Here is a 14912-nt window from a genome sequence, read left to right as displayed (position 1 = left end):
ATAACCCGCCTAGCATGGAGGATATAGACAGCCCTAGTTGATACATGAGCTATTCGAGCATACAAAACAGAATGTTTATTTGAAGGTTTAGAGTTTGGCACATACACATTTACTTGGAACGGCAGGTAGATGCCGTATATAGGTAGGTATGGTGGACTCATATGGAACAACTTTGGGGTTTATGGAGTTGGATGCACAAGTAGTATTCCCGCTTAGTACAAGTGAAGGCTAGAAAAAGACCGGGAAGTGACCAGCTAGAGAGAGACAACAGTCATGAACATGCATTAAAATTAATCAACACCTAATGCAAGCATGAGTAGGATATAATGCACCATGAACATAAATATCGTAGAGGCTATGTTGATTTTGTTTCAACTACATGCGTGAACATGTGCCAAGTCAAGCCACTCGAATCGTTCAAAGGAGGATACCACCCTATCATACCACATCACAACCATTTTAATAGCATGTTGGCAGGCAAGGTAAACCATTATAAGATCCTAGCTAATTAAGCATGGCATAAGCAACTATAATCTCTAATTGTCATTACAAATATGTTTCTTTCATAATAGGCTGAATCAGGAACAATGAACTAATCATATTTACAAAAACAAGAGAGGTCGAGTTCATACCGGCTTTCCTCATCTCAATAAGTTCATCATATAATCATCATTATTGCCTTTCACTTGCACGACCGAATAGTGTGGATAATAATAATAGTGCACGTGCATTGGACTAAGCTGGAATCTGCAAGCATTCAATTAAAGAGAGAAGACAAGGTAATATGGGCTCTTTGTTAGATCAACAATAATGCATATGAGAGCCACTCAATATTTTCATTATGGTCTTCTCCTCTCGACCCCCAAAGAAAAGAAACAAAACTATTTACACGGGAAAGCTCCCAACAAGCAAAAGAAGAACGGGAAATCTTTTTGGATTTTCTTTTTAATTACTACTACTACAAGCATGGAAAGTAAACTAACTAAAAGCTACAACTAATTTTTTGGTTTTTTCTTAAGGTTTATCAAACACACAACAAGAAAGCATAAAAAGGGAAATAAAGTAGCATGGATATTACAATGAAAAAGTATGAGCATCGACAACTAGCATGAGTGTGTGAACGGGAATGTAATGTCGGTGAGAAATACGTACTCCCCCAAGCTTAGGCTTTTGGCCTAAGTTGGTCTACTGCCACGGTTGGCCTGGCGGATATCCAAAGTTGTAGTTGGGGTCGTACTGAGAAGGAGCCTCGGGTTGCCACTGGTTGGCAATCTCCTCCGGATCCCACTGGTAAACAGACTGTCTTGAAGGAACAAATTGTGGTTCCGGATCTGGCTCTGTAGCTGGTGTGGGGTTTCGGTAGGCGTGAATGGCCTCCGGCGGAACAAGGTACTTGCCTGCAGATAAGTCAAACAAGGAAGGAGCAGGCAAAGTGATAGTCTCAGGGTGATTTTTATCAAAAATCAGCTTGTACTTAAGCATATTTTCCTTATTCTTAATGATAAAATCATGCGCTACCATACTCTTATGGTCTAGAAAAACAGGAGGCAGCAACTTTTCTTCTTTCTCATAATGTCTAATAGGTATGTTAAAATGTACAGCGAGGCGCGAGGCGAAGATACCTCCCAAGATGGGGCCCTTAGTGCGGTTAAGATTTAACCGCTTCGCAACAATAGCGCCCATACTAAATGTGTCATCACGTAACAAGGCATGGCACAAAATAACAATATCAGGGGAACTAAGGTTGCCACAGTTTCCGCGACCAATCAAGCATCTACTAGCAAATATTGCAAAGTAATGTAGAACAGGAAAATGTATGCTAGTAATTCTTGCATCGGAAACCTTCCTAGTTTCCCCTACATCAATTGTATCAATAAACCCCTCCACATCGTTAAGATGTGGTTCCTCTACGCTGCCCGAAAAGGGCAATGCAGACCTCACAAAATTCATAGAGGGACATCTCCTTATACTCATCATATAAATAGAAATACACCGAAGGTGGTGACCTCCTAGCATGGAAATGAAAATTTTGCAAAAGAATATTAGTGAGTAAGAGATACTGTTCGCGTTGGTCACGGAGGAAGTCGGTGAGGTCTACATTCTTAGCCAACTCATAAAAATCATCATAAATCCCGGATGCTCTCAAGAAATCATCACAAGGCCATTCACACGGCCGAACTTCCACAGTGCGAGGGAGATTATATTTGGGCCACTTATCCTCCTCACTTTGCTTGTCCTTCGAGCTTTGGCTCGATGAGCCCCTCAAAAATCTCTTCATCATTTTCTGAAAAATTCTGAAATTTTTAGTAACTTCAAAATAAAAGTGAACCAAACTCAACAAAATTGATAGCAACTACTCCCACAAGTGCCTAGAGACTATATCATGCATTAGAACTACTTGGGACCATATAAATTTGCATGCAAGCTCAAGAACAAGGTCACCTAGGCAGCAAAAATTTGCAATGGATAAAGTACTAGAACAAAAACTAATTGGACCATTGGAGGAGTCACATAGAAGAACAATCCCCGAAAGCAGTTTTGTGAATGGAGCTTTGAGCAAGGAGATCGAAAATGGCAGCAAGATGAGCAAGAACTCGTGCTTGAGCTGGTTGGTGATTTTTCTTGGGAGGAAGAAGGAGTGTGTGGTGGCTGGAATAAGTGTAGGGGGCCACCAGGGGCCCACGAGGCAGGGGGCGCGCCCTGGAAAAAATCATATTAAATTTTTAGGGCATTTGGAGAACTTTTACTTTGAGGTATTTTTTATTGCATGGATAATTCAGAAAACAGACATAAAATACTATTTTTGCTTTATTTAATATAAATAACAGAAAGTAAAAGGATGGTACAGAAAGTTGTGTTTTCTAAATTCATCCATCTCATGCTCATCAAAAGGAATCCACTAACAAGGTTGATCAGGTCTTGTTAACAAACTCATTTCGAATAACATGAAACCGGAGAAATTTTGAATAACACTAGGTTACCTCAACGGGGATATGCACATCCCCAACAATAAGTATCATATTTCTTATTTACAGTAGGAATAGGAAATTCTAAACCTCCAATAGTAATTGTTGAAATTTTTCCAATAAAATTGATACTGTGGACTTGAGGTTGTTTCCTCGGAAAGTGTACCGTATGCTCATTACCATTAACATGAAAAGTGACATTGCCTTTGGTGCAATCAGTAACATCCCCTGCAGTATTCGAAAAGGGTGTTCCAAGAATAATAGACATACTATCGTCCTCGGGAATATCAAGAATAACAAAGTCCGTTAAAATAGTAATGTTTGCAACCACAAGAGGCACATCCTCACAAATACTGATAGGTATAGCAGTTGATTTGTCAGCCATTTGCAAAGATATTTTAGTAGGTATCATCTTATTCAAATCAAGTCTACGATATAAAGAGAGAGGCATAACACTAACACCGGCTTCAAGATCACGTGAAGTAGTTTTAACATAGTTTCTTTTAATGGAGCATGGTATAGTTGGTACTCCGGGATCTCCTAGTTTCTTTGGTATTCCACCCTTAAAAGTATAATTAGCAAGCATGGTGGAAATTTCAGCTTTCGGAATCTTTCTTTTATTTGTAATAATATCTTTCATGTACTTAGCATAAGGATTCATTTTAAGCATATCCGTCAAACACATACGCAAAAAGATAGGTCTAATCATTTCACCAAAATGCTCAAAATCCTCATCATCCTTTTTCTTGGATGGTTTAGGAGGAAATGGCGTGGGTTTCTGAACCCATGGTTCTCTTTCTTTACCGTGCTTCCTAGCAACAAAGTCTCTCTTATCATAACGTTGATTCTTTGATTGTGGGTTATCAAGATCAACAGCAGGTTCAATTTCTACATCATTATTATTGCTAGGTTGAGCATCAGCATGAACATCATCATTAACATTATCACTAGGTTCATGTTCATTACCAGATTGTGTTTCAGCATCAGAGATAGAAATATCATTGGGATTCTCAGGTGTGTCAACAACAGGTTCACTAGAAGCATGCAAAGTCCTATCATTTTCTTTTTCTTCCTTTTAGAAGGACTAGGTGCATCAATATTAATTCTCTGAGAATCTTTATCAATTCTCTTAGGGTGGCCTTCAGGATACAAAGGTTCCTGAGTCATTGTACCACCTCTAGTCATAACTCTAACAACATTATCATTCTTATTGTTTAATTCATTGAGCAAATCATTCTAAGCTTTAAGTACTTGTTCTACTTGAGTGGTAACCATAGAAGCATGTTTACTGATAAGTTTAAGTTCGCCTTTAACATTAGCCATATAATCACCCAAGTGTTCAATCATATAAGCATTATGTTTCAATTGTCTACCAACATAAGCATTGAAGTTTTCTTGCTTAACCATAAAGTTATCAAATTCATCCAAACATTGGCTAGCAAACTTAGCAGGAGGGATTTCAGCTTTATCATATCTATAGAGCGAGTTTACCTTTACTACCTATGTCGGGTTATCAAGACCGTGTGTTTCTTCAATAGGTGATGAATTAAGACCATGTATTTCTTCAACAGGAGGTAAATTCTTAACATCTTCAGCTTTTATACATTTTTCTTTCATAGATTTCTTTGCCTCTTGCATATCTTCAGGACTGAGAAATAGAAGACCCTTTTCTTTGGAGTTGGCTTAGGAGTTGGTTCAGGAAGTGTCCAACTATTTTCATTGGTCAACATATTATTCAATAGAATTTCAGCTTGATCAACTGTTCTTTCCCTCAAAACACAACCAACACAACTATCCAGGTGGTCTCTGGAAGCATCGGTTAGTCCATTATAAAAGATATAAAGTATTTCATTTTTCTTGAGAGGATGATCAGGCAAAGCATTAAGTAATTGGAAAAGCCTCCCCCAAGCTTGTGGGAGACTCTCTTCTTCAATTTGCACAAAATTATATATTTCCCTCAAAGCAGCTTGTTTCTTATGAGCGGGGAAATATTTAGCAGAGAAGTAGTAAATCATATCCTAGGGACTATGCACACAACCAGGATCAAGAGAATTAAACCATATCTTAGCATCACCCTTTAATGAGAATGGAAATAATTTAAGGATATAATAGTAGCGAGTATTGTCATCATTAGTAAACAGGGTAGCTATATCATTTAATTTAGTAAGATGTGCCACAACAGTTTCAGATTCATAGCCATAAAAAGGATCAGATTCAACCAAAGTAATTATCTCAGGATCAACAGAGAAATCATAGTCCTTATCAGTAATAAAGATAGGTGAAGTAGCATAAGCAGGATCATATTTCATTCTAGCATTCAGAGATTTTTCTTTCAGCTTAGCTAATAATTTCTTAAGATCACTTCTATCATTGCAGGAAAGAAAGTCTCTAGCAGTTTCCTCATCCATAACATAACCCTCAAGCACAACAGGCAATTTATATCTAGGGGGCGAATCTTCATCATCACTTTCATCGATATTATCAGTTTCAATAATTTCATTCTCTCTAGCCCTAGCAAGTTGTTCATCAAGAAATTCACCTAGTGGCACAGTAGTATCAAGCATAGAAGTAGTTTCATCATAAGTATCATGCAAAGCAGAAGTGGCATCATCAATAACATGCGACCTATCAGAATCAATAGCATGTGTAGGTGTCGCAAGTTTACTCATAACAGAAGGTGAATCAAGTGCAGAGCTAGATGGCAGTTCCTTACCTCCCCTCGTAGTTGAGGGATAGATCTTGGTTCTTTCATCTTTCAAGTTCTTCATAGTCATAAGCAGATATAAATCCCAAATGACTCAAATAATAAAGCTATGCTCCCCGCCAATGGCGCCATAAAATGGTCTTGATAACCCACAAGTATAGGGGATCACAACAGTTTTCGAGGGTAGAGTATTCAACCCAAATTTATTGATTCGACACAAGGGGAGCCAAAGAATATTCTCAAGTATTAGCAGCTGAGTTGACAATTCAACCACACCTGGAAACTTAATATTTGCAGCAAAGTGTTTAGTAGCAAAGTAATATGATAGTAGTGGTAACGGTGGCAAAAAGTAACGGTAGCAAAGGTGATATTTTGGGTTTTGTAGTGATTGTGACAGTAGCAACGAAAAAGTAAATAAGCAAAGAACAATATATGCAAAGCTCGTAGGCAATGGATCGGTCATGGAGAATTATGTCGGATGCGATTATTCATGCAACAGCTATAACGTAGGGTGACACAGAACTAGCTCCAATTCATCAATGTAATGTAGGCATGTATTCCGAATATAGTCATACGTGCTTATGGAAACGAACTTGCATGACATCTTTTGTCCTACCCTCCCGTGGCAGCAGGGTCCTATTGGAAACTAAGGGATATTAAGGCCTCCTTTTAATAGAGTACCGGACCAACGCATTAACACATAGTGAATACATGAACTCCTCAAACTATGGTCATCACCGGGAGTGGTCTCGACTATTGTCACTTCGGGGTTGCCGGATCATAACACATAGTAGGTGACTATAGACTTGCAAGATAGGATCAAGAACTCACATATATTCATGAAAACATAATAGGTTCAGATCTGAAATCATGGCACTCGTTCCCTAGTGACAAGCATTAAGCATAGCAAAGTCATAGCAACATCAATCTTAGAACATAGTGGATGCTAGGGATCAAACCCTAACAAAACTAACTCGATTACATGATAAATCTCATCCAACCCATCACCGTCCAGCAAGCCTACGATGGAATTACTCACGCACGGCGGTGAGCATCATGAAATTGGTGATGGAGGAAGGTTGATTATGACGATGGCGATGGATTCCCCTCTTCGGAGCCCCGAACGGACTCCAGATTAGCCTTCCCGAGAGACTTTAGGGCTTGGCGGCGGCTCTGTATCGTAAAACGCGATGAATCCTTCTCTTTGATTTTTTATCCCCGAACATGAATATATGGAGTTGGAGTTGAGGTCGGTGGAGCGTCGGGGGGCCCATGAGGCAGGGGGCGCGCCCCCACCCTCATGGACAGGGTGTGGGCCCCCTAACGTGGATTCTTCTTCCAGTATTTTTTATATATTTCAAAAATAATCTCCTTTGATTTTCAGGTCATTCCGAGAACTTTTGTTTCTGCACAAAAATAACACCATGGCAATTCTGCTGAAAACAACATCAGTCCTGGTTAGTTCCATTCAAACCATGCAAGTTAGAGTCCAAAACAAGGGCAAAAATGTTTGGAAAAGTAGATACGACGGAGACGTATCAGCTATCTCCATGGGCATACAACGCCTAGAGGTGCGCGGAGACTCAAACCTCGTAATATCTCAGGTAAACGGAGAGTTCAATGCAAAAGATCCAAAAATGGTGGCATATCGAAATGATGTATTAAAAATATCGGCTCGATTCAAGGGGCTTGAATTTCATCACGTCGCTCCAGACAGTAACCAGGCAGCGGACATACTCGCTCGCATGGGCGCCAAGCGCGACACCGTCCCGCCTAACACTTTGTGGAAAGGCTCCTCAAGCCATCCGTGGTATGGTAGGACGAGAGTAGAGACAGCAATTCAGACTTGATCACGCCCCCAGCAGCCGAACACAATACACATATCATCAGGGGTTCGGATACTAAAATAACACCCTCTGCTCATGAGATCATGGCCGCTATTTCTCCTTGGACCGAACCCTTCCTGGCCTACCTTAATAAGCAAGAACTTCCCGATGATCAAAATGAGGCCCGTCGCATAGTTCGGCGTTCTAAAGCCTACAAAGTTCACGAAGGTGAGCTATACAAGAAAAGCACTACCGGAGTTCTCTAAAGGTGCATCTCTGAAGAGGAGGGACAACAACTCTTGGCCGAAATACATTCTAGTCTGGGCAGCCACCACGCTGCAGCTCGGGCGCTCATAAGCAAAGCCTTCCAGCCATGCTTTTTCTAGCCAGCGGCCCGAGCAGACACACTAGCCCTTGTACAATGTTGTGTGGGATGTCAGCTTTTCGCTAATCAAAGTCATATGCCTCCCACTGCCTTAAGAACAATCCCCATCACTTGGACTTCATGGTCTAGGGGCTCGATATGGTCAGACCCCTTAAAGGGGGAAGCCATAAAAAGAAATATTTACTGGTTATGGTGGATAAATTCACTAAGTGGATAGAGGCCAAACCAGTAAAAAAATGACTGAAGCAGGGCTAGTGATTGACTTTATATCCGACATGGTACACCGCTATGGTGTCCCGCACAGCATCATCACTAATAATGGCTCCGATTTTACAGTCGATGAGGTGAAAACTGTTGTGGTAAATTGGGCATTAAACTCGACTATGCATCCGTCTACCACCCTCAAACAAACGGTGAGGTTGACCGGGCCAATGGCCTGATAATGAGCGGCATTAAACCCTGACTAGTATGCTCCCTATGGGAGTCAGATAAGCACCGGGTTGAGGAACTCGATTCCATGCTCTGGGGGCTGCGGACCACACCTAACCGAACAACCGGATACACACCTTTCTTCATGGTGTACAACGTAGAAGTTGTCCTGCCCTGCGACATTATTCATGACTCACCTCGAGTGCGCATGTACGAAGAGTGAGAAGCCGAGCTCAATCGGCAAGATGACCTAGATGGCCTCGAAGAGGAGTGCGATATCACACAAGCCTGTTCCTTATTTTATCAACAACAGGACAAGCGATACCAAAGCACAGAAGTGTGGGCCAAGACATATAACATTGGCGACATCGTCTTGCGTCTCCCAGAGAAGAAAAATGATAAGCTCAAACCAAGATGGGAGGGCCCCTTCATCGTCGATGAAGTTCTCACAGGAGGAGCCTATCGCCTACATAATGCATCGGATAATCACCTTGAGCCGAATCCATGGAACGCTGCTCGGCTCCGAAGATTCTACGGATAGTTTGGTAGCACCTTTTTTTACTTTGACTAGGTTCCTTTTTCTCCTCTCTTTTTTGTTTTTCTTTTAATATCCTTGGATGTGTTCGGATCTACCGAACTATTAGGGGTACACATCTTTAAATGTACATACCCCACTATAACTAGGGGCTTCTTCGGCGAAGCTTATTACTAAAAGCTTGTTGCCTACATTGTTTACGTCGTTTGTTCTATACATTTTTTGCCATTATATGCACCTCTATAACTTAAGTTTTTGCCACGATGGGTTGCCTCGCTCCTGTGTTTATACCCTATGTTCCCGATTGTTCGGCTAGGGTTTAAAGGGAGCACCTCTGCGATTGATACAACCGGGTAATCCGGATCTGTAACTCAGACGGGTGAAGCCGGAAGCTAGCGTCCTTAAGGTAATAATTGGTCGGCAAGCAACGACAAATATTTTATGTTTATGTAATTCTTCTAAAAAATAAGGGATGGGCTGTCCGTAATTCTATCTTTTGGATCAAAGCCTAGGCATGCATAATTAAGCATGCTGACCCAAGGAAAGGAACCCTTAATGAAACTATTTTCCCTTGAAGATGTTTCTTACGTTAACTAGCAATATAACATAACTCCCCAAACAAATTTTGTCTGCTTGAGAAATATGACCGGATTGCCTGGTTTCCGAACATAATGAGTGTTTATTACATTCAAACATGGTATCCGGAAACACTCGAACTATTTGGTTCAGAGCTTGAAGCCGAAGGCCTGCGATGACAAATTTTGACAAGTTCGGTTGGAGATAAGTTTGATGATAAAGTACATTGATACATCGGATTGTTTAAGCTACAGTCTTCTTGCGAATATTTCACAGCTATCATCACTTGGTCATATACTGTAGTGATCCGACCTCAAACGGTCAAATCTTTGTGCATAAGTGTCATCCCTAGATCAATAATGCTGACACACATAGTACTTGAAGGATTTATAGAAGAGTTCAATCACACACTTATTACATCGAATATCTCAAAAGAGAGAACTTATTACAATAATATGGCTGAAGGCCATCTAATAAAGATAACAGCGGGAGGCTTCGGAAGTGAAATGAGTCCCTCAACTCCAACGGCATAGCTGAGTGCAAGACAATGACCTAGCGCACCTTACTCTTCGTCTGAAAGTTTGCAACATAATACGTTGCAGCCCGAAACGGGTCGGCACATGGAATATGCTGGCAAAATAACACTACAGAGCAATGAACAAGTAGCAGCTAGAACTATATGCATATTTGGTTGGTGGAGGCTCTATGGTTATTTTTGCAGAAAGCTAGTTTTTCCCTACAATGAAGGAATATATTTTATTTAACTACAAGTTTTGTTGAAAACATTGAGAATGGTAACCCCATCTCAATCCTAAATTAATAATCATTAACCCAACAAGTTAATTAAGTAAAGTGATGAGATCAACATAATAATTCAAGCACCAGATACTCAAGATGTCCATAACCGTGGAAACGGCTAACCATGATTAGTTTGTACACTTTGCAGAGGTTTGCACACTTTTCCCCACAAGACTCGATCTCCTCCATTTGATATCTCGCACTGCATGATGTTTGAGAAATGGATGACCGAGACACGGTCTTTCAAAAGCATTAGCCCTTTCGATGAGTAAACTGTACCACCTACATCCCTTACATTTGCTAGTTTACCAAAGAAAGAGGTCACGCAACATACTCAACTATGCCAGAGCCCATAGTGGCTTGTGGCTGCACACGTAAGTTTCTAGCATGAATAACTTTACGATCCCTTTGAGCCTAGGTGGTGGACCATAGGATGATCACACGGATTCCTCGGGATCTCCTTGGACAACACTAGATTACCCCAGGTGCCCACAAACAATCCACCCAGATGTGTGTTAAAGTAGCCACCTCAAATAAACCCTTAGTTCATAATAACACTCACAACTATCATGAATCACTCAAACCAAACCATGTCTACAAGCATAGCATAGCAGTATAAGCATAACATAGAAGTAACTCCAGGGTTAAATTGAAAAGGGCAATAGGTACTACCTCAACAACTACTTCCCAATACCCACATGTTAAGCAGATCCTACTCATGCAATGTTTGAGGGTTGAGACTAATGCATAAAAACTAGGTAATAAAGGGGTATGATCAAAGTGTTACTTGCCTTGCTAATGATCTGAAAACCCTAGTGACTCGTAGTAGCACGCTTCGCACTCTGTAAACTCTATCACAAATAACCAATAACATACATAAGCACTCAAGCAAAAGATACAAGGGTAAAACTTAAGATAAAACATCCAAATTGAAAGTTCAACTGAAGAGCTTCGATCCGCAAAAAGAATCAATCAAATCAGAGTTACGAAACTCAAACTACGATCAAAAGAAGTTCAAATTCAAATCTGCTTGAAATAACATTTTACATTGTCGAAATCATGTTTAAGTTGGTTAACTGGAAAGAGGGGTCTGAGACGAAGATTTTGGCATTGGTTTCACTGGATTTGGACGAACGAGCGAAAAGTTACGAGGGTTTAAAGATCAGGGGCTAATATGCGATAAAAATAATCACTGATAGGTCCCTGGCCGAAAATAAAATAAAATAAAAATCTATCGAACGAAAGTTCGCTATCAGGGACAAACGAGCGAATATGTTTGCTAACAGAGACGTTCGAGCGAACGCTCACTAATTAGCGAACTCGAAAAAAAACGATCTAATGAAAACCTAAAAAAGCGGGCGGCGGTTTTGGCGGTTTTATCGATTCATAAAAACGGCGGCGGCGAGATCCGGCGAGATCTCCGGCGGCGGCGGGCAACGGCAAGGCGGGGCGGCGCTATGGGGTTGGCGGCGTCGGCGAGCGGCGACGCGCGCAACAGTGGCAGGCGGTGGTGGCGGCAAGAAGCGGCAGTGGCGCAGGCTTGCGGCGGCGGGCGAGCGGCTGCGGTGGCGGTGGCGGTGGCGGCGGCTGCGGCGGTGGTGGGACGGGGTGGAGGCGGTTGTGGGGCTACAGTATTTAAGGAGGGGAGGGGGTGGCGGTGCCTTGGGGAAGGGACAGCGCGAGGCGGGGTCCAACTCGGACTCCCCTCGACGTTCGTGCCTCGCACGGCGGGAGGAAGGCGGCGGCGAGGGAGCGGGCCGGCCTGCTCGGCTGGGCTTCGGCCCGGTAGGGCGGGAAAATATTTTTTAATAAAATTTCGCCCGAATAAAAATCCTAATAAAATATAAAAAAGTTCTAAAAATGCCAAAAATAATTTTCACCGTCTAAATAAAATATTTAGAACAAAGTGAACATTTTTCTGGCCTAAAAATGCAATTTTCAAAAATGCATATTTTTCTAATTCAAATAAAATAGAAAATAAAATATTTATTTGATTTTGATATATTTTCCTCCAATATTCCTCTCGTTTTGAAGAAGTCATATTATATTCCATCTTTTATTTTAAATATTGGAAATAATTGGAGAGGAAAATATTAAAATCATAATGATCCTCTTTTCAAATTTGAGAAAATTCAGATATGAAAATTTATGAAATCCCCAACTCTCTCCTTGGGTCCTTGAATTGCTTAAGATTTCTAGGATCACAACCAAAAATGCAAATAAAATATGAAATGCATATGATGACCTATGTATAACATCCAAATTGAAAAATTGGGATGTTACAAACCTACCCCCCTTAAGATGAATCTCGCCCTCGAGATTCGGGTTGGCTAGAAAATAGGTGTCGGTGGTCTTTCTGTAGGTCTTCCTCTCGCTCCCAGGTGGCTTCATCCGCGGTATGGTGGCTCCACTGAACTTTGCAAAACTTGATAACCTTGCTGCGAGTAACTCGGCTGGCAAACTCAAGAATCTTGACGGGCTTCCTCGTAGGTCAGATCACTCTCTAACGAAATTGCTTCCAGGGGCACTGTATCTCTTAGGGGAATATCGACCATCTCAGCATGGCACTTCTTCAACTGGGAAACATGAAACACATCGTGAACTCCTGACAATCCTTCTGGTAACTCCAACTTGTAGGCAACTTCTCCCATACGTTCCACAACTCATTACGGTCCTACAAATCTTGGGGCTAACTTTCCCTTAACACCAAATCATTTAACTCCTCGCAGTGGTGACACACGAAGATATGCTCGATCTCCAATTTCATAGACTAACTCCTTTCGTTTAGTATCGGCATAACTCTTCTGCCTGGACTAAGCTACCTTCAGTCTATCTCGAATCAACTTAACCTTCTCTTCAGACTCTTTGATCAGATCTGGTCCAAACAACTGACGGTCTCCAACTTCATCCCACATTAATGGTGTCCTGCATCTCCTCCCATACAAGGCTTCAAAAGGTGCCATCTTCAAACTAGCCTAATAACTATTGTTGTATGAGAACTCTGCGTAAGGCAAATTGTCATCCCAACTAGATCCATAATCTAGCGCACAAGCTCTCAACATGTCCTCCAAAATCTGATTGACTCTCTCGGACTGTCCATCGGTCTGCGGATGAAAGGCTATATTGAACTCTAGCCTAGTGCCCAAAGTCTGGTGCAGATTCCAAAACTTTGAGGTAAACTGTGTTCATCTATCTGATACGATGGTCCTCGGAACTCCGTACAGACATACGATCTTGGTCATATATATCTTAGCCAACTTCGCGCTTGTATAGGTGGTTTTCACTGGGATAAAGTGAGCTACCTTGGTCAAGCGATCAACTACTACCCAGATTGAATCATATCCTGATCGGGTCCTGTGTAGTCCGGTAATGAAATCCATGCCAAGCTTGTCCCACTTCCATTCGGGTATCGGCATAGGCTGGAGTAATCCTGTCGGCTTCTGATGTTCTGCCTTCACTCTCTGACATAAATCACATACCGTTACATACTCGGCAATATCCTTCTTCATATCTGTCCAACAGAAACGTTCCTTCAAATCCAAATACATCTTGGTGTTTCCGGGGTGAATCGAGTATGGCGAGTCATGAGCTTCCTGAAGTATTAACTTCCCGATCTCCGCATTATTGGGCACATATATACGATCCTCAAACCATAAAGTCTCGTGCTCATCCTCACGAAAACCCTTGGATTTTCCTTTGCTCATATTCTCCTTTATCTCAGCGATTTCCTTATCATCCTTCTGAGCTTCTGGAATCTTTCCCAATAACATAGACTGAACCTCCATTACTGCAACAAAACCTCTTGGAACTATCTCCAAACGAAGTTCCTTCAGATCGTTAACTAACTCCTGCGGTAATCCTCCGCTTACGAGGGTATTGTCATAACTCTTGCGGCTCAAATCATCTGCTACGACATTGGCCTTCCCTGGATGATAATGCAACTTCATATCATAATCCTTTATGAGCTCCAACCATCTCCTCTGCCTGAGATTCAACTCCTTCTACGTGAAAATGTACTTCAAACTCTTGTGATCCATGTACACATCACATATGTTTCCAATCAGAAAATGTCTCCAGGTCTTAAGCGCATGCACTACGGCTGCTAACTCCAAATCATGGGTGGCATAATTTAACTCGTGAGGTCAAAGCTATCGTAAGGCATATGAAACAACTCTTCCGTCCTACATCAGTACACCTCCAAGTCCTAAGCGAGAAGCGTCACAATACACTTGGAAATCCTTATGTATATCAGGAAGAACCAGCACTGGGGCTGTAACCAAACGTTTCTTCAACTCCTGAAAACTGACCTCACAATCTTCAGTCCATTTGAACTTGGTGTCCTTCTTTAACAACTCGGTCATGGGTTTCGCAATCTTGGAGAAATTCTCAATGAACCTCCTGTAATATCCTACGAGTCCCAAAAAACTGCGGATCTCTCCAACTGAGGTGAGTGCCAACCACTCAGTGACAGGCTGAACCTTGGTAGGATCTACTGCTATACCTTCTCCTGATATAACATGTCCAAGAAATCCAACTTCCTTCAACCAAAACTCACACTTGCTGAACTTGGCATATAGCTGATGTTCCCTGAGCTTCTCGAGAACTAAGCGCAAGTGTTCCTTGTGTTCCTCTTCATTCTTCGAGTACACCAAAATATCATCAATGAACACCACTACAAACTTATCCAAAAACT

This window comes from Triticum dicoccoides, chromosome 7A (genome assembly GCF_002162155.2).
Source record: "Triticum dicoccoides isolate Atlit2015 ecotype Zavitan chromosome 7A, WEW_v2.0, whole genome shotgun sequence".
NCBI lineage: Eukaryota > Viridiplantae > Streptophyta > Magnoliopsida > Poales > Poaceae > Triticum > Triticum dicoccoides.
Note: the sequence above shows the minus strand (reverse complement) of the source record.